Source organism: Cupressus sempervirens, chromosome 11 (genome assembly GCF_028749045.1).
Source record: "Cupressus sempervirens isolate cs-2001-9-10 chromosome 11, ASM2874904v1, whole genome shotgun sequence".
NCBI classification, from domain to species: domain Eukaryota; kingdom Viridiplantae; phylum Streptophyta; class Pinopsida; order Cupressales; family Cupressaceae; genus Cupressus; species Cupressus sempervirens.
Window position 1 is genome coordinate 247,571,122 of NC_143128.1, and position 19,010 is coordinate 247,590,131.

At 33.1% G+C, this 19,010-nt stretch overlaps 1 pseudogene; it reads left to right on the forward strand.

Moving 5' to 3' along the window:
* The first annotated feature begins 16,246 nt into the window (after positions 1 to 16,246).
* Positions 16,247 to 19,010, forward strand: part of LOC149529076 (uncharacterized) — a 28,680-nt pseudogene continuing 25,916 nt past the window's right edge.

Here is a 19,010-nt window from a genome sequence, read left to right on the forward strand (position 1 = left end):
CATCAGATTTCTGTCTAAGGAAATAAACCCATACTTTTTTAGTTGCATCATCAATAAATGTAACATAATAATGAGAGCCACCAAGGGAATATACCTGGGCTGGTCCCCATACATCTATATGCACAAGCTCTAATTTCTCCTTTTTGTTTTCCTTCCCTGTCTTTACAAAACTCACTCTCTTTTGTTTTCCATACACACAACTTTCATAGAAATCCATATTCACACATTTTAGACCTGGTAAAACTTTCCTTGAATGAAGTACTTTCATACCTTTCTCACTCATGTGCCCAAGTCTATTGTGCCACAGCACTGTATCAGAATCTACAACAGCTATTTGTTCTCCCTGCTCAACTGCAGTAATTGTTCCTGAATATTCATTTTTCTCTGAAACAATCAAAGTAGAAGGAACAATATGACCTGTACAAAGATATAAGGTGCCTACTTTCACACCTTTTGCTACTACAAGGGAACCTTTTGAAACCTTCCAATTTTTATCATTAAAAGTAACTACACAACCCTCATCACCGAGTTGCCCTGCTGAAATTAAATTTCTACTTAGTTTTGGAACATGTCTTACCTCATGTAGTAGCCAATGATTCCCATTCTACAACTTAATCTTAATTTTTCCCTTTCCAACAATCTGACAGGGTTCATTATCCCCCAAATAAACAAGCCCAAAATCCCCTTGGACATAATCAATGAAATAACCTCTATGAGGTGTAGCGTGAAATGAAGCACCAAAATCTAAAACCCATGAATCATCAACACTCTCTAAAGACAGAAGCAAAGCATCCTCTTCGGATTTGTTACTTACCACATTTTCCTCCTTGTCTCCATCTGATTTATCTCCTTCATTTTTCTTTCGATTCCAACAATCTTTCTTTTTGTGCCCTGGTTTCCCACAGTACCAGCAATCATTTGGTCCTCTCGATTGAGACCTCCTCCCCTTTTACTTTCCTCTTGATTTCCCACGATTTCTAGAGTTACTTCCTCTTTCATTCGTTCTGCCCGTGCTTTGTGCATTTAAAGCACTTCCTGATGTAGATCCACCTGAGGATTTTCTACGAGTTTTTTCACTTAAAATAACACCGATCACATCATCATATTTTAGGGTACTAGATCCAGGAACAAAATTACTCACCGCCATTACCAAGCCATTCCAGCTTTCAGGCAAAGAACACAAAATCAAGAGAGCCCTAATTTCTTCATCAAAATTGATACCCACAGAAGATAATTGACTAGTAATAGTATTAAACTCATTTAAATGATCTGCAACAGATCCACCTTCTGCCATTTTCATATTAAATAAACGCTTCATGAGAAATACCTTATTTGAAGCGGAGGGCTTTTCATACAGTGTCGCTAGGGTTTTTATCAAATATTCTGTCGTCTTTGCTTTTGTAATATTAAATGCCATCGATGGTGCCAAGCATAACCGAATGCTTCCGAGTGCCTTTCTGTCCAAAAGATCCCATTCAGCCTCTGACATAGTTCCCTGATTCTTGGCTTTTCCTTCCAACGACTTCCATAAATCCTTCTGATATAAATAGTCTTCCATTTGCATCTTCCATAATTGGAAGTTCTGCCCATTAAACCTGTCAACCCTCAACTTACCCTCATCTGCCATCGCTCCCACTCAACTGTGAGACTCCCACTTAATCGTGAGACTTTCCTGCAGAGGATAACTGAAAGACAACCTTGCTCTGATACCACTTGTTAGGATAAACCACGAACAGAAATAAAAACTACATGCAAATATAACCAATAACAAAAAATAATAGAACACACAGAAATGAACACAAGGAACCAAGATTTAACGTGGTTCACCCAATCCCTGGGCTACGTCCACCAAACAGCAAATCCGATCTTATTACAATCCAGTGATTACAACCTGATTACAATCCGTAATCCATTACAGCTCAATACCGACGCAAGAACCAATTTCGTATCACAACATTATGAAAAATACCCAACCCTAAGCCCTTTTATACAAGTATTAAACCGCTTTAAGGTTATAACATGTCGGCCATATGTCGGCCATAATATGTTGGCTACCATGTCGGCTACTGCCCAAATTTTTTTTTTCAAACTCCACTATTTATGAAGTATGTACAGTACTTTCCTGATCAGTCACCACAATCTAACATATGGCATTTATAACCAACTCCATGGACATAAGAATGATACCCATAGTCTGTAATGCCTACCCCTTGTTGACTTTTTTTTATTGTATTGTCAGATTCTTTTAGGCCTTTTTATGTTTATGTCTATGATTATCAGTACCAGGTTACTAGATTAGATTAAATGTACATTTCATATATTCAATTGATATATGTGTTGAGTTACTCAGTTATTTCATGTGTTTATGATTATTTCGATGATGATACATGTATGTTCATTTAGTGATTTTTAGTTATCTCATGATGATAGTAGATGGATTATTTATATGCAGTTCTATGGTTACTTACCCCATACTTACATGTGTATGGTGTACTTGTCTATTTTACTTTATGATTGATGTTTTTGATATGGTTGAGGGAGGGAGTCATAGTCACCTGCTAGTCAGGATCTACACGATGCACCACTTCTCGTCATTGCTGATTTAGTTTAAAATATATGTGTATGTACATGCGTGGATTTTATGCAGATTGCATGTACTAGGTATCAACTTCCCTAAATTGCCAAGATAAGCATACCCTATCGCAAGTTCTCAATGGTATAAGTGGGGAGATAATTCTTGAGTCCAAATCCTAACCTAAGTCAATTGTCTTAGAAAGTAGGACAAGTGACGTGAATTAGTGATTTTGACCCAAGAGTTTGATTATGTTCTCTATTTTCAATTGAGTTGTCATTTTTAGTCTTGTGGGCTTGTTGTGATTTATGTTACAATTAAATCAAATTAAAAGAGTATTTAATGATTTAATTTAATAAAAAATTATAAAGAAAATTTAATATTTAATTATATTTGATTGATTGAGAAATTAATAAAATAAAATAATTAAATTTAAAGATATATTTAAAGTTCTAATTTTGGCATAATTATATTTATTTAATTTAATTATATTTTTTAAGAGTTTCATTTTAATAATAAACTCTAAATAATATTATTATCTAAATTAATAAATATATTATTAAAAGTATCTCATGATTTAATTAAATAAAAAAATGAATTTGATTTAATAAAGTTATTTTTATTTTAATGCAAAAAACTTGCATAGGAAATTAAAATATAATAAAAATAATAAAGGAAAAAGGGGTTTTGCATGATTGCACAATCGAAGCGTTGATTTTGGTAAAAAACTCATAATTAGGAAATCAGAGCTCATTTCTCCACACACAGGTTTGGAGGAGCCAATTTTTGAGAAGAGGGTTTCAAAGGAAAAGGGAATTACTTGCGAGTTTTGTGTAGTCAATTGTTTAACATCATATCCAAGTAGGATCTTGTGGATTTTTGCAGTAGTTGCTTCTTCTTTGATTTCTCTATCTTCTCCATGTTTGTGAATCTGTTTTCAGAATTCAATTGGGTTGAAACCCTTGTATGTGATTTTATCATTCTTCATTTGAGAAACCTATGTATATGAATTGAGAATCTGAAACCCTTGTGATTCTATAGTTTTTCATTTATAAAACATCTATAAACAAATTGAAAGTTGAAAACCCTCGCTTTGTAAATTTTAGAGAATTATATTTTATTACGGGTAGGGTTTGAATAAGAAATCAAACAAAGTTAAGATGTAAAATTCGTTTGGTTGTTTGTAACTTCCCTACCAGTTCTATTATGAAAATTATTTTAAGAATATGTATATTATATAAAATTATCATAGTAAATAAATTTATTGTGACAATTTTATATTCATATATTAATTTTTCATGTTGTCAATATTTCTCATACAACTTTGGACTATGCAAATTTAACTTTTTGGCAAATTAAATATGGAGGGGGCATTGTTTTATTTTATGCTTTTATTGAAATAAAATAAAATTTTAAAAAAATGAATGAGAAGGGGGCTGTGAACTCCCCCTCACAGTTGCAATGGTAGACCATTGCCAAAGCAGTCAAGCATGAGTTGGCCTCCCCTTATGGGGTTGTGTTTTCAAACGCATGGTTTTGGATTGTGATTTAATTTATTTTTATTAATTATTATTTTAATCAAATCAAATTTATTATTATAATTTATAATTTGTATAATAATTAATATTATTATTATTAATATTGATAATTTAATTATTATATTATGTAATTTAATATTTATTATTATTATTTTATATATATATATATATAATTTTATTAATAAGTTTATAAATATTATAATTAATAATTTTTATTAAATTTTGATAATAGTAATATTTGATTAAATAAATTTTTGTAATAAAATATTTTTTTATATTTATTTGTTTATTTTATATATAAATAATTATATATTAAAATAAATGAATAGATACTTTCTTTTTTTGTAATTAAGAAGTATTTTTGTTATGAAGAACATTATTCTAGAAAAGATTCAGTTATGAAATATTTGTATACAAAAGAAATCTTATGTTATTGTGAACTCGAAGAACTCAAACATATAGAATGCTTGAGGAAAGTGAAACTAGAACCCTATTTTTGTATATCAAACCTCTATGTTTTGAAAACAAATTAAACTATAAATGAAAATGGATAATTGTGAATTGGAAAATATTGGTAAATTCAAATTTTTGTTGATGTTTCAATGTCATATTTAATTGACTTTTAATAAGATTTTTGAATCTATTGTTCTTGTGAACTCAGAAACATTAGCAAATCAACACTAGGGAAATTTTATGATTCAAAAACCTTAGTAATTATAATACTTTGAGAAGACAAAAAATGTGAACCCTAATTGTAATCGAAAACTCTATAAACTGTAATACTTGGAAAGAAAAATTGAAACCTTGGTTGTTATCAAATCTTTATGTTTTAAAAATAAAAAATGAAAACTTGAAAATGTATAAGTGAAAATTGAACTTTTGTGTTTTCAAAACGTAATGATTTATGAAAGTTACATTGTTTGGTACTTTATGTGATGTGTGGTTTACTAATGTTGGGTTCGGGTTGACTTAGTTCTTTGACCAAATTAGGATGTTTACCAGAGGCTTGGGAGTTTTGTTATGTGATGATGTTATGTACATGATCTTTTATACCTAACCATGGTGATGTGTCATGTGTTTTCTATGATGAGACTTGATCTATTGTTTGTTATTGCTCTCCAATTTCTCTTGTGTAGAATTGAAGTGAATGGTGTGACTTTTTTGGTGTAACCTTTGAGTCCTTGATCAATTATCTTTGGATTTCTTTCCAGTTGCTTGTTTAGGACTAAGGTGATTATCATGATTTATTTTTGGTGATGTCATGTGATGTCATGGGTTGGTAAATGTGTACTTGATTTTGGATCAGCCCTGTTAGGATGATTGTATTGATGAAATCTGTTATTTTGATAAGTGATATTTCAGTGCTTTCAAGTTTCTTATTTAAGAACTGATGTGTATTTTATAATCTTATGAGATCTTCTTCTTTTACTGAGCTTAGGGTACATTATATGTATGTCATGTTGGGAAGTGGCTTGCAATGGAGGTCGAAGCCCTAAAGAGACTGCATGGGTAACCCATTGTAGGTTGTTTTAATAAGTGATAACATTTCATTAAATGGGTTAAAATAAATTAATAAGATACGGTGCCACATAAAGTCACTAGGGGGTCAGAGTCTTGAGAGACTACCAGGGTAACCTTAGAGTTGACTTGTTAGTATGCCTTGTCTGTACAAAAGGATACTGATGCCACACAGAGACACTAGGGGGCCGAAGTCTAGAGAGGCTACCAGGGTAACCTTAGAGTTGGCTCATGTTGTGAGACTTGCCCACTTGCATTGTAGATTTCCTACGTGTCTTTGTTACTTCTAGAATTAGTTGATACTTGTGTCTTGGTACCCTGTGAGATAATTTGCTTCTAGGTGTTTCCTTGACCTACATGTTGGTTTTGACTTTTTTTTTTATATTCATATGGGACTTGATTTTATCTCCTCAGCAAGGTAGGAGTGAGATATTTATGTTCCACAAGGCTGGGTGGTAGTACATTTTCTTATACCATTGAGATCTGACTGCTAGATATCTTTCCTGGATGTACCTATGTAGTTGATCCTTTCTTTCTAATCTTATATTTCTATTGGATGGTTATATCTTGTTATATTGTACCTGATTTATCATAAATCTTATGAGATGATGCATTTTATAGATGTTGTATATTCTTTGAGCTTTTCATACCATGTGACTTGTATAGTTGATGATTATGTATTCTAGTTATGTCAAGTGGCAACTTATGTAATTGTATATTTATTTAAATGGATTCATACTTATGATTATTCCATGATATGGATTTTGGTTATATGTTAAATTTAGTATTAATTAAACTTAAATGTGATTCAATATCATGGGACCCTTAAAAGATGCAATCTATTTATGAAGGTTGTATGTATGTGAGTTATTGCTTCCACTATTTTATCTCTTTTTGTTATCACTTTCATTGTATTATCTATTGTTGTTTATTATCTTTCAAAAAAAAAAAGTTTGGCAAACTTAGTGAAACTTCAAGTTAATTTCTTGTAGGTTCCCTAGCAGGGCATTACATAGTCCTATTTTCAATTGATGTATCCTCAAGAATATAACAATTAACTCTTGGGATATCTTTTTCTGAAATATTTTTGGTAGGTAATTGAGGACTTAATCGATTCCCATCATCTTTCATGTCTTCATTATGTTCTTAAATTTGCATGCTCTCATCACATCAATGCTTAATCTATAATTTTCTCGAATCAAAATTTCTAAATCATTCGGACAATTTACCTAGTGGTCTTCCAAACATGGTAATGTTTGTAATTGTTCCCTAAAGAAAGGTTGAATGTATCTACTTGGTCAAAATTACATCTTCCATTTCCAAATTTATAGATACGAAAAGGAGATAGATCTCTTTATGTTGTTTCAGCAACACCTTTATCTATACATGAATAACAACCAATTGTAATTGGAAAAAAGATATAAAAAAATTGGCTACCTTTTCACCATAACTTTTTATGGCATCCACAATCTATCTACACAATTCAAGTAACAACATCCTATCTAAAGGATACCTCGATAATTTCAATGGAATGCCATGATAACCAAAAACTCTTAGGTATGAAAGTTTTTAAAATTGAACATACCAATTTCCAAACTTTATTATTTCATTACATGCTTCTATTGATATCCTTTTCCCTACATCATTTTCAAGTCTTCTTAATATGCAAAATAAGAATGCACCATTGACTCTATAGAAATGTCTTTCACTTTCTATGAGTTCTAATTGTGGAAAATATTCATACACCCTTGGCTTTCTACCGCTAATATGTTCAATCCTTGTAAGACCTAGGTATTTCCCCTACAAAGGCAACATGTACACCAAATAGGATGTCATGTAGAATTTCTTAGAAGATAAAATATCCACTAACTGCTTGTTTAGGCTATCACTGATTATTGTAGCCCAGTCTATCTATTTTTTTTTTATCATTTTCATGATAAATAGACACATCCATGGTTGAAAATAATTTGCCTCTTTATGTCCATGCACCCTATGCAAGAGAGTGATGTAATATTTTGCCTCTTCTCTAAACTCAAATTTATGATGCCCTCTTGCCATCTTCTTAACATTGACATTTTGTTGAAGCAACAATTTTTTATTAACAAAGAAAATAGTTTTTTTTTCCATGTAGTACTCATTAGCTATTTGCAAATCCATGGCCTCATATTTAGAATGTTCTTGTATGGAGAACGTTTTCTGTATCATCATAAGGCTAATATCAAAAATGGTTTCTCCATTTGCACTAACGATCTTTCTTTTCTCTTCATCATAACATCGTGCACATTGTAGAACCAAATCCACTAACTACACAAAATTAGGGAATATTTTTGCTTCAAGCATCCTGGGTGTAAGAGCAATCTTGCATCAACCAATTTTTTTAATTTTTTTTTCAGTCTTTTCTATTTTAATAAAGACTAGTAGACATGGTGGTTACTATTTTTGGGAGCTTACTATTTTAGTAAGTTTGTCATACAAGCTCTGAATGTTTTGATTTTCTACTTGAAGGTTCATTTCAAAATTATAAGCCTACCATAAAAATTGCATTGCTCTAGCCTAAGTATCAGAGAAGTTTTTGCATATTTTCGATGGAAAATTTAGGAGGAAAATCTTCAAGCTCACCGTTGGAGGCCTTCAAGTTTCTAGATGAGGTTCAAAAACTTGACGAAAGAGCATGTTTCTAAAAAGTGGCTATAATAGCCAATTAGAGCAATGGTTCGAGAGTTATGAACTTCCAAAGTTGGGCTACTTGAAATTTCTAAAATAAATATCAAAGATGTATTTGTCCAACTCTATATGTATTGTTAGGGTTTTCCAGCCCTAGGTATTAAGTTGGAATGTCTAGAACCTTCTCGGGCAGCATAAAATTGCCTATTTAAGAAAGGCCCAAACATTGTCTAGGACAACTCTGGGTGTTACTTCACAGCTTAGTCTTGCAGATTATTGTAATGAAGGTGCCCATGTGGGTTAGCATATTGTACTTGTGATTTTTGTAATTCTACATTTGTGGTGATAATAAGTTGTCCATATTTTGTTCTCGCATTTGCTGTTATTTCTTTGTTTCTCTTATGTGTTTATAGTATTAAGGGGAGCACCTTTCATCAAATTAGGGAATGTTGTTGCTTCAACCAAACCAGAGGCTGCCAAGCCTTGCGAAAAAATTGAAGTCTGCTCCCCATTTCTTATTCTTTCAATGATTTCTAATATGTCAACATAACCTAAGTCTACATCCCCTATCTCCTCAAACTTAGAAGAAAATAAAGACTGACAAATTATTTTGTTATATTTGAACTTCATTACAGATGATATTACTTTTCCCTAGAGAAAAGAGAAAATATTGGATTTATAAAACAAAAAATTACTAAAAGACAAATCAAACTAAAATTTAAAAATAAAAAAATATTTTTATTACATTAAAACTTTTAAATTTCTCATGAGTTACATTGTAATATAAGTTTTAATCAATTATCATTGTCAAAGTGAAAAATATTTGTAGCATAAATATTAACAAATGCATTAATGGGCTACATATTTCTCCTAGAAGAAAATAAAGACTAACAAATTATTTTGTTATATTTGAACTTCATTACAGATGATATTACTTTTCCCTGGAGAAAAGAGAAAATATTGGATTTATAAAACAAAAAATTAATAAAATGACAAATCAAACTAAAACTTAAAAATAAAAAAGTATTTTTATTACATTAAAACTTTTAAATTTCTCATGAGTTACATTGTAATATAAGTTTTGATCAATTATCATTGTCAAAGTGAAAAATATTTGTGGCATAAATATTAACAAATGCATTAATGGGCTGCATATTTCTCCTAATTCTAATATTAATTACATATGTCAACTTATATACTAATATTACATAATTTGAAAAATCTATGTTTAACTAAGTAAATATTCTAAAATATCTCTGAGAACTTTCAGTCAATGAAAATAAAATAAATATATTAACAATAAAAAAAGTTATAATTTTTTTCTTGAAATAATTTGAAAATTATTTTCTATCCCTCTTTATTTGTGCTGAAAGGTTCTTCATTTAGAAATCATCTATCTTTTTCATAATATATAGACGCATATAAGCATAACCATAACCATAAACTAAACAATTACCATTTCAATTACTATTCAATATTAATGAAGGATGAACTAAAACTCATCAATTTTTCTTTCATATCTTTATAAGTTAGGCTCATATAATACACATCTATCTCAATACATTTCACATCTATCTACAACAATGCCAATACTTGATTACGATATGCCAAGTGTGTTAGAATGGACTTTGTTCTGATTTTTCATCAAAATGAACTTGAGGATAATAATTAGAATTAAATAATAAAAATGATAAATAAAATAATATAAAATATTACTAATTACTTTTATTATCAAATAATGTAGAAAAATAAAAATAAATAAATAATATCTATAGTATAATTGAATTTACATCAAAACATATACTACTACAATTTTAAAGCAATACTTATGAAATTAAAGTCTAATAGATTTAAAAATAATTATTTAAATGAATTATTATAAATAATATATAAATTACCTACCTCTCCTCTTGAACTAAAAAATAACATTTCTCCCATTCACAAATTTCTCAAAGATATTAACAAAAAATATTTTATTCTCTTTAATTATATATATATCCTCATTTTATTCATATTACCACAATTTATACAACTCTATTTTAAATTCATAACTCAATTATTTGGAAAGTTTGAGTTATTTGGAAAGTTTTATATACTTTCCTCTTTCCTTGCCTACGTAACATTTCTAACAATTTGTTATATGAAAAATATTTTAGAATTACTCTTTTAGAATAGAAACTTAGATGCATATGCATTTAGATGTGATGTGGTCATTTTAGAATAATGCAAAAGACACAGAAATGTGAAATACGACGAAGTGAATTCATACATTTTTACATTAATGTACATTTTTAAGATTATTGAAACATACTTTCAATAGTCTTAAACAGTTGAAAAGTATGTTTGAATTGTTTAAGACTATTGAAAGTATGTTTGAATTGTTTAAGACTATTGAAAGTATGTTTAAATAGTCTTCATTTTTATCATTATTTATTATTTTCATTTTTACAAAAAATACTAACATTGTAGATAATATATGAAAAATAGATAGAACAATTCACACAAATGATTGAAAACCTCAAAAACACAAAAAAAAATTGAGGTAAATATATTCCCCGCAAAAAGCTCATCGAGCAGAAAGGAAAAATACTATGAAAAATTTGATGATGTTTGGAGTAAAAAGATAAAAGTATTACAATACATTCATATATAGAACTATTCATGCAAGATAAAAAGAAAAAAAAAAAAAAAAAATTGTAGTTTGAATGTAAAATCATGAGCCAAAATGGTTTAGAGCTAGAAGATATGAATGAGCTTCAACTATGTGGTTAGAAGACAAAATCTCAAACAAAAAATCCTTTTAATTTTCCCTAATTCAAAATAAATATAAAACATCACACCTAAATGATCCTTGTAGTAATTTTCTCTTTTTTTTAATCTGCTAGAGCTATAGATCTTAAAACCTAAAATCCTTTAATGAGATATCTTCCCTCTTCTGTCGCATATTATTTTGCTAGAGGTATATATATATGAGAATTGAAATGTACCTGAATGGAACATTAATATTTGGTTGCTATTGATTAGTTCACAGATCAGCTTTAATAACTATAACCGCTTGTCATGGATACCTGTTTTCCCAACATTTTACGGAGAGTTTAATTATATTAATTAATTGAAAAGAGAAAATACTCAAGAAAATTTGAACTTCCTCTCTTCCCATACTTTTCTCTCTCCACGTACTAAAACCTTTAGAGAGAAGTATGGGTTAAGGTTTTAAGTTTGAGTTTTTACTCTCTCTCCTCCAATTTTTCTCTCTCCACGTACTAAAACCTTTAGAGAGAAGTTCGGGTTAAGGTTTTAAGTTTGAGTTTCACTTTTTCTCTCTCCACGTACTTGCCATACTCTCTCTCCCCGTACTCCAACTTTTTAACCTAATTCTAACCCGAACCTCCTAACCTAAACTTCAACTTGAAGGTAGCTGCCAGCTGGAGATGAAGTTCATAGATGTTTGGAATAATTTAGGTATGTTGTTTCATTGGAGGCCAGTTTGAATAAGCCCTAAAATTGCAAGAACCCAACTCTTGTATTTCCCAGAAAATAAAATGGCAGTTATAATGTCTATGCAAAGAGGATGAGGATGCAATCTAAAATGGAGTGAAATTATTGATATTCATTAGCAATGGAAGGTGGTGGCTTCTTGAATGACAAAAAATAATTCACATCAAAGTCGTCTCGTGAGTAACCAGAGTATGTGTGCGGATTTTAAAACTAACATTGCCATCTTGTTGGTGCCCTTGCTGCAGAGATACAACATGGTCTTCATAATGATGATACACGAACAGGTTTGATTGAAAACTTGGCTATGAAAAAAAAACACAACATTCTTACCTGTGACATCAGAAAAATAGGATCGAAATGCATGAAGTTGAGAGGAAAAACCAGAGGTGTGATGTGCCACATCTTAAAACATCCTCAGGCTGATATCAAGCACTTAGAAAGAAATGAAGCAGACGTAGAAGGTGATGATTGAAGCAACCATAAGCAAGTCACGAGAATTGTTTGACAAAATGCGTTATCTCCAGGTTGTGGTATAGTGAGTAGCATTAAGCATGGGAAGATTGTGCACGAAAATGAATGTGCTATTTGATGTACACATCGCTCTGTCGTCCCATGCAAATCAAGAATTATGATCCATTTAGAAAAGCCACCCCTAACAAAGCATGTGCATTGTTAATCAAAAATCGCAGGAAGACGCTCCAAGGCACTCGATACTATCAAAATAATGGTATTCCGAACCTGTCACAGCCTAGCAATGGTATTATTATACTCCCAAGCCGCATTAGCACTGGTGTTTGGAGTTAAAAAACTCACAATGCATTTGAATACTGAGTTTAGAATCACATATAGAAATACAAGGCAGTGGGTGCGACTTATTTGACGGAATGCGCTTTAGAGTATAATTGAAACGTTTGACTGAATTCTTCAATCTTGAATCTCCAACACTCGGGTAACCCCCAGCTTTTCCCTCCCACGATATCCATAGAAAGAATTTCATGTCACTAATTAGTTCAAACAGTTGGCAAAACAATGGAGGGAATACATTCAAAGCTAGTGTGCTTATATGGTCCAACCAAATATCATCAATTGATTAGAATAAGTGCAACGTATGAAAAGACATATGGGCAGAGGTGCATGGACAGTATAAAAGCATAGACAAGCACGTGAGCGGGACATTTGAAGATAATTTGAAGTTCAATAAAAAGCAGGAAATCCCACCATCAAGAAGAAGCGCATATTTTTAAATGTGCCTACTATCCGTTTGACAAAATGAGCAACCTCCAATGCCAATAAAGCACTTCTAAACTGCTGCACAAGAATACATAGAACAGTCACAAAGCAAGCTCTTAAAGAAGTTGAATTGTTCGATGAAATGTTTCTGTCGCACATGAGAGCTAGATTCTTCAAAGTGAAGTAAAGATTTTCATGAAGTCTTATCATTATTTGAAGATACAACACCAAATTTGAGATAAAGAAAAGTGGCTATTGAATCCGCGCTATTGCCAGGATAGCCCTTGACAGTTGACAGGTGACAATATGAGGTATAATTTTCAGGGTAAGGAACCTCCTGTGATACTAAAAAGCACGCTCCCCAAAATATCTGACACAAAGATGGGGTATTTAGAAATTGCAAACTTTTGGAAGGTGATGAGAAAAGAAGATAAATCACCCCTGGCACGTCGAACGCTGGAAAGTGGTCTGGCCCATGCAGGAGGACATCCACTCGCAGTTTAATGTGCGGAATTGGTTTTAGAATGTATCAAGGCATATGATCAGAATTCGAGGGACATCAAGACTGCAAGAGGTAATGTCATAGCAAGGTTGGACCCAATATCTATATCCATCACTTTCAGATTGCCAGTAAGAGAAGAGTTTATAGAAATTTCTAAAGAAGGTGCCCAAGGTTATTTCCATCAGAATAAGAAAACATGCCTCAATGTTATTGCTAAAAGTTGGCTCGATCAACCCAAGCTAGGACAATCACACTTGCCAAGAATGTTACGCAGGAATATCTTCAATGAAGACATTTCCGATATGATAGTTATTCTCAATAGAGTGGTGGGAAATCAGGCAGCTGAAGATTTTCATGATTGGATGTTTTTGTATATTAATACCATCACCACTAGGAAACAATTTATAGACTGGGGAGAAATTATTAGTGATGCTCTCCATTACCAGTTGACAGGATTCAATGCAAATCAAGGATTTTACATTTCCTCATATCTAATGTACGCAATTGCAAGTATGAAGTCATGGCCTGATCTAAATCCTTATGGGGAGTATAGCTTACCCACTCAAATTTATAACTATTACCCCCAGTTGCAATTGAAACAAAGCAATGCACACTTCTGCAGGGTGAATGATGCTTTTTCTATGCTCACTGTCAGGGAACTACAAGGAGACATAGGACTTCGAATTTCTCCTGAAGTGGCCAGTCTCATTAGTATTTATGGTTTCTTCTTCATACAATATCCTCGATTCACTTACATCTGCATCGAAGGTTTCCAAGATTGTCCTCTCATGTTTCCTCGCTTTGTAGATGACAGGTTGGTACTTTCAGAAGTCTGCAAGAAAATTGGTCAAGTAAACAAAAAGTGCAGGAACAAAAGATCAATCCCTTTCCCAATTGGCATTGGACATTATAGTTGTTTGTCTTCTTCAGATGCCCAAAATATTGAGAGATCCATGGTGAACATAACTCTACACTCTTTCTACAGTCACTTTCCATTTGATGGTAGCGGGTATGTTAAAAATAACTTGGCACTGGGACCTGGCTATCTTCATTTTCCCACATTGGAAGATTATTGGGCGAATTGTGAGAATCATTTTGAAGTTAGAAAAAGGGACTGGATGAGATTTACAATACAACAAATCATTGATTACAAAATGGGATGGGATGTGACAGGCGTAACGGAGGACGGATCAGACTTGATTGATCCTTACTTCTTTGAGCGGATACAATTACTAGAATTGCCATATATCAATTGGTCACTGCCAGAAGTAAAAGACCTCAAGGAAAGGACTTTCTTTGTGATTCAACGAACTGAGACTTGGTTAAAGAATAAAGTCAAAGAAGCCACTACTACTACTAAGTCAACAGGAAGAAGTAGTGTAAATAATAATAATACTTCTCGAGAAGGAACATCAGTTTTAGCCATTCCGTTTGCTATTCCTACATCCTTAGGCTCTTTGCATAGCACACAAGGGGGAGATGGTGGTGAAGATCTAGGTAAATGAGTTAACCTAGTTTTAGCATGTGAACTCAATGAGATCACCAGGAAGAAGAGATCAAAACCCAAGGAGAAGACCTTAAAGCCGATTTAACAAATGATTGACGAAGCTCCTGAGATGAATGCTTTACCCTCATTTGTAGATGAGATGATTCAATCCATAGCATCTCCTTCACGCTCATTGTCTCCTAAAAGCACAGAAGCAATCCAAGAGGAGCCAGTTGTAGAAAATGTGCATAACTTGAACTTATCATCTACAGTCTTACAGGTTCCTTCAGTAATCGGCTCATCCACTAGTATTTCAACATCTTGGTTACAACAAAGTTTAGAAAGAAAGAAGAAAAGGATGATTCAGTTGGAGGCGCCCAATCTAGATGTTGTAGCTGACTTGATGCATAGAAGTACAAAGATCAAGAAGACTAAAATGGATTCCAGACTAACAGTGAACCCTACTTTAGGTAATTTGTTTGTTGAAATTGCACAACCAGTCACAGAGAAGGACAGAAATGAGACAAATGAATCTGATTTTAGCATCACTAAAGTGGATCTAGGTCAGACTACCCATGAAGGGAAAGAACACAATTTTCAAGTGTTAGCTGCTGTCCTAATAGAACAATCAAGGAGAGATAAGCAAGTTAAGAATCAACTCAAGTGTCAAGTCTGAGCTCTTTCATCATGCATCAAATTGATGATTGGTGACTCCTTTCCAGATCCTAGTTCATCCATAGAAAGTACAGAAGATCCAAAGAAGATGTTTGATGAAGAAACCATTCAAAACATAGGAGAATGCCAAACATATGGTAAAATGGTGAAAGCATGGGTACAAAGTATGAAAGAACAGGCATCAAGCTTATTTCAGGATGTTCAAGGTACATTTACCAAAGCGGATCATATACAACAAAGCATTCAAAAAGAACTGGCAACTCTGAAGGAACAACAAACATTCTGGAGAGAAATTGATGCCAATTTAGTAGAGATTAAAGGCATGGATAGCAATATAGTCAGGTCACTAAAGTTAATCAGCACTGGAGAAGAAGAGCAAATTGACATATGGCTAGAAAACATCCGATGGAAGAATGATAGTATGAATGAACAATTGAGTGAAGGAGAACAATTCTTAAACTCTTGCAAGTTACTGAAAAAGAGGGCCTTGGGAGAAATACCAATGATCATAGAAGGTATTCCTTTCCCAGTTGACTTCAATGAAGAAAGAAGTTCATGAGCCAATGCGAGAATTCATTGCTCATTTTAATCAGATGGTGAATCGAATTCTTGTCAACAAAAGACCCACTGAAGAAAATCAAATGACTTTCTTCATCAGTGCTCAACCTTCTGACGTAAGCTTTCAAATACGAAGGACAAGACCCGTTAATCTAGCAGCCGCACAAACTTTGGCTATTGAGGTGGAAGATGACTTGCTTAGTTCAGGAAAATGGAGTCGTGATCTACAAAAGGGGAAAGGTCAACAAGCTCCTGTCTCTACCACTAATCCTTTATATCAAAAATTGGCCAATGATCTATTACAGCTCAAAAAGCATTTGCCTTCTAATCCTCCACCTTTGTATCAAGATATTCCAAGGAGGAATTATATGCCGTATCAACAAAATAGACAAACTAAGTGGCTACCCCAATCAACACCAAGATTGGCCATCCAACATCCCTCATCCTCTAGTAAATAGGCTGCTATGTGTGATTTTCATCTAACAACAGATCATGATGGTGCAAGCTGTCCTGAGATGGCCAGATTCATGCAAATGCATTTGACTGCGGAGAAGATAGAAGAATATGTGGCTCCTGAAGATGTAATAGAACCCACTATTGGGACCTCTTCTATTAACTTTCTGGAATATGAATTTGATGATGAAAAAGCTGAAGATATTAACAATCATTCTTGCAATGCAGCTACACCAAGTTGGAGACAGAGATTGGAAGAAAAGTGGAGTGAACAAGCAAAGGAAAAAGCTTTTGATGAAACTGCTACGAGGATTTTGTCTCGTAAACATACTCCAGAAGAGCCTTCACAAGCGAAGGAAATAGATAAGTATAAAACATCTCCCATTGTTGAAGATTCTTTTGATTTTATTGATCATTGTAAAAAGACCAAAGTGCAAATTTCTCAATTAGACTATCTTAAGGCAAACCCTCATCAATTAGAAAGGTTGATTCAATGTGTTGGTAAAGGAAAACATTCACCTAAGATCACTATCAACCATGAATCAGGAGTTTCTCTAGAAGTTGAAGATAATTTGGAAGGGCCCATGACAGAGAAAGAATATTTTGTTGCAGCATCCTTGTCAGATAAACCTGAGCCTTTCTATGTTTCTCTTTATATAGCTGGATGCAAGTTAAGTAATTATATCATTGATTCTGGTGCATCCGATAATGTTATGCCTTCAAAGGTAGCCCATGCCTTAGGACTTTCTCTGAATAAACCATCTGGAAAAGTGTACTCTATGGAGGCGAAACAAGTCCCACTAGTTGGCCAGTTAAAAGACGCTCAAGTAGCACTTGCAGCACATCCTAAGAAGAAGTTAAAACTGAATATCTTGGTTGTTGATATTCCTGCTAGTTACGGGATGCTTTTAAGTAGGAGTTTTTGCAAAGATCTTGGTGGTGAAATCAAGATGGACATGTCTCAGGCCCTTATCCTGATTGGAAAAAAAAAGGTTAACCTTGACCCTAAACCCAAAGCTAAATATACAGTTTTGAAATCAGATGATCCAAGAGCTGAAATATTGTATGTTGATACTCGACATGGAACGTATATGATGACATCCACTGAAGAAGATGTAACTCAACCTCTCATTTCTGATATAACCAATGAATTATGGTCAATGGAGTTTGATGGAAGTTCTTCTTCTTCTGGTTCTGGTGCTGGGATAGTGTTGATATCACCCAAAGGAGAGAAATTTCCAAAGGCTTATAAGTTAGCTTTTGAGACCACCAATAAAACTGCAGAATATGAAGCTCTTCTACTTGGTCTCGAGTATGCAAAAGAAAAAGGAATCAAGCAACTCAAGATATCAGGAGATGCAGAATTAGTTGTCAACCAGGTACGTAGACAATATCAAACAAAGAATGCAAAATTGAAGGCATATAGGAATAGAGTGTGGGATGAGATTGAGCATTTTGATGCTTTTTCTTTATTTGCTATCCCTCGTGAACAAAATTCCAAAGCAGATTGTCTTGCAATCTCTGCCTCTCTCCTTATTCCTCATCCTGAGTTCAACATAGATGTTTATAAAGTAAAGATGGTTCATAGACCCAGTGTGCCTGATAATGATCAACACTGGCAAGTTTTTGATGATGATGAGCAAATAATTTCATTTCTCGAGGGAAGGCCTCCATTTTCAGACCTGAAATTTGAAGGATTGCATAATCATGATGGAAAATTTGGAGATGATCTTGAGGTTATTCAATTGGAAGGTAATGTTATGCCGAGAGGATTAGTCACCCTAGAGAGTCTTTTTGATAAAGAAGACAAAAGGAAAGAGAAAGCTGAAGGCACTAAGCCTTCTAATTATTTAGGTTATGGGAAAGTAAATATTGGTTTTGAGGAATATCCCAAGATGGTCCTGATAGGGAAAGATTTGACATCAGAGGAGAAAGAAGCATTCATGAAATTATTGAGAGCCTACCAAGATGTTTTTGCTTGGGGTTATGAAGGTCTAAAAGAATTCATGAATGGGAAATTTAAACATCAAATTCCTTTGAAACCTGGTTCAACTCCCTTTCGGCAAAAGCAAAGGCAATTCAATCCTAAGGTAGCTGATGCTATTTTCAATGAAGTTGATAAGATGCTTAAAGCAAAGATTATTTATCCCATTCACCATTCAACATGGGTAGCCAATATTGTTCCTGTCAGGAAGAAGAATGGTGAGATAAGAATATGTGTAGACTTCTGTAATTTGAATCATGTATCACTTAAGGATAATTATGGGCTCCCTTTTATGGATCATATTCTGCAATTGGTATCCGGCTCAAAACTGA